Genomic DNA, 3,069 nt, shown 5'->3' with positions numbered 1-3,069 from the left:
CGGCCTAGACATGGCCACTCCACCAGAGTGCGGCCTAGACATGGCCACTCCACCAGAGTGCGGCCTAGACATGGCCACTCCACCAGAGTGCGGCCTAGACATGGCCACTCCACCAGAGTGCGGCCTAGACATGGCCACTCCACCAGAGAGCGACTTCCACAAGGACACTCCACCAGAGAGCGACTTCCACAAGGACACTCCACCAGAGAGCGACTTCCACAAGGACACTCCACCAGAGAGCGACTTCCACAAGGACACTCCACCAGAGTGCGACCTAGACATGGCCACTCCACCAGCGTGCGACTTCCACAAGGACACTCCACCAGAGAGCGACTTTCACAAGGACACTCCACCAGAGTGCGACCTAGACATGGCCACTCCACCAGCGTGCGACTTCCACGAGGAGACTCCACCAGCGTGCGACTTCCACGAGGAGACTCCACCAGAGTGGGACTATAACAAGGAGACTCTACCAGATTGGGTCCTCCACAAAAAGAAACGTCATGTTCGCTTTATGCTTACTCCATCAGTCCGCATGTTTGATCCTCCAGAAATGGACGATGAAACTGATACTCAACGAAAACATAGCCGTCGCTTTCAGAAATACCTTGACTCGAGGATTCCACTAAAACGTCGTGATCGATCTATGCTTCCTCAAGAAAGCGACGTTGACACAGAGACTCCACAAAAAAGTGGCGTTCGCTGTAAGAAAGCAGAAAAGAAAGAAATTCAAAGCCCAGAAGTGTCATCAGAAAAACCCTTGATCATCATGGACAAAAGACAAAGAACCAGAAAAAGAAACAAAAATACAAAAAATAAAAGACAGTATGAGTTGGGCCAGCTGTGAGGGATCTAGGAGGCCATAAGACTTGGACTGGCTGTGAGGGGAATTAGGAGGCCTGTAGACCCTCGATCATCACAGAACCAGACAAAAGAAAAAGAACCACTAGTTACCCCCTCTGTACATAGTTACCACCCTGTGCATAGTTACCCCCTCTGTACATAGTAACCCCCCTGTACATAGTAACCCCCCTGTACATTGTAACCCCCCTATGCATTGTAAACCCTGGGCTGTACACCGAGAGGGACAAGGGCAGACTTAGAGCATTGTAACCCCCCTGTACATTGTAACCGCCCCTGTACATTCTAACCCCCATGTACATTAGTTACATCGCTGGCCTGTACACAAAGAGGGACAAGGGCAGACTCAGAGCAGAGTAAACTGAACGAGCTGCGCCATGTGTTCAGTGGAGAGGGGAGGGGCCAATCCGTGCAGCTAACCTGGCTTCAGAATTGTAAAGAAAGAAGCCGATTCAATGGCTCCAAGGATTGAGCCTCCTCCCCTCTCCACTTAACACAAGGGGGAAGAGATGTCGTGGCGGCGCCAGTCGCCATTTTTTTGGAGCCAGCTACTGCAGAGCCAAACATTCCCGATTTCCCTGGACAAAAAAGGCAAAATCCTGAATCGTGACAGCCTCCAATTGGGACGAGGGTACCAAAATCTGTATTGTCCCAGGAAAATCGGGACTGTTGGCAACTATGGAAGTCTGAAAAAAACACAGGCCTAAAGAGGCCTGGGATTGTACCTGGGGAAAATTATCTGTTTCCTAAAGTTGGCTAGAGATGGGATGGGACCAGGGAAAGTTTGTATTTCTAGAGTGCCCTGGCAGAACAAGAGATTGTGGGGCTGAGTAGAGGATGGGCTTTCAAGGATGCGAGGGAGGAAGAATATGAGGGAAGTTGAAGAGGTTGACGGGTCCTGATTTAACCACTTCACTACCGCACATAGTCATATGACGTCCACACAGGGGATCTCCTATCCCGCGTGGACGTCATATGACGTCCTGGGCTTTGTGCAGTGATATCTGAATGATGCCTGCCGCTAGAGGCATCATTCAGATATCATTCTTTCGTGCCGGCGATTCTGTGCACGATAAGAACGATCATAGCGGCAGTTCCATGTCATCGGGGGCCCGGAGAAAGAATCGTCCGGCGCAGGCTAGGAAGGATAGAGATGACTGGTGACCGTTGGAGGCTCGGGCGCGATGTGATGACGTCACGCCTGGGTAACCGGAAGTAAACAAAGCCGCGATTGCAGGTAGTAAGCATGAGATCGTGAATTTTTTTTCTCATGCTTTTTCAGCCTGGAGGAGAGATGTGGGGTCTTATTGACCCCGCATCTCTCCATAAAGAGGACCTGTCACACACCTTTTCTATTACAAGGGATGTTTACATTCCTTGTAATAGGAATAAAAGTGATAAAAAAAAAAAAAAAGTGTAAAAAAATAAATGAATAAGTAAAAAAAAAAAAATAATAATAAAAATAGGGCTGTTACTGATTAAACATTTTGTGTTCGATTAATCGTTTGTTTTTTTAATCGATTAATCAACTAATTTCGATTAATTATAACGCACATACAGATCCAACTACATTTAGCTGATCTCCTTGCAGGCTGATTCCCAGTGCAGCTACCAACCACTGGAAAAATGTATAGCAGGATACAAAAAACACACAAAGGCAGCGCTCGATGGGAATAGCATTAAAACTTTTATAGTCTTCAAGTGGGTAACAAAATAAATATTGCACTGGAGATAAAATCGATGTAGCTACATAACTGTAAAAATTGTGCGAGTAATACCAAACGGTAGCAAAAGCAGTCATAAAAACATGTAGCTAAGTATGATACTGGCATAAAAATGTGTACAATGATACCACTGCTAAATCCAGATGAGGAGGGGTTAACATCAGTCCGTCGGCATGTAGATGTCTCGTGAAGGGAACTATGACAACTCCCAGTGGATGGCTGTAGAATTCCAGGTTGATAGAGGGAAGTGATAGAGGGAAGTGTAACAGCCCTTGCGTGTGGCGGATAGTAAGGTCCCGCCGGCATGCAGATATGAAGGCACAGCAAAGGAGCCCTTCAGATGGACACGGCAAGCCATCACCGGATCTCCGACAAAACTCCCTGAAGGCCCGGAAGCCGGCGGAGAGGTGAGTACCAATCAAAAGAATTTTGATCGATCAAAAAAATTAAAGATTAACCACTTCCATACCGGGCCTATTTTGGC

Source organism: Rana temporaria, chromosome 3, assembly GCF_905171775.1.
Source record: "Rana temporaria chromosome 3, aRanTem1.1, whole genome shotgun sequence".
NCBI lineage: Eukaryota > Metazoa > Chordata > Amphibia > Anura > Ranidae > Rana > Rana temporaria.
This window is presented reverse-complemented; position numbering follows the sequence as displayed.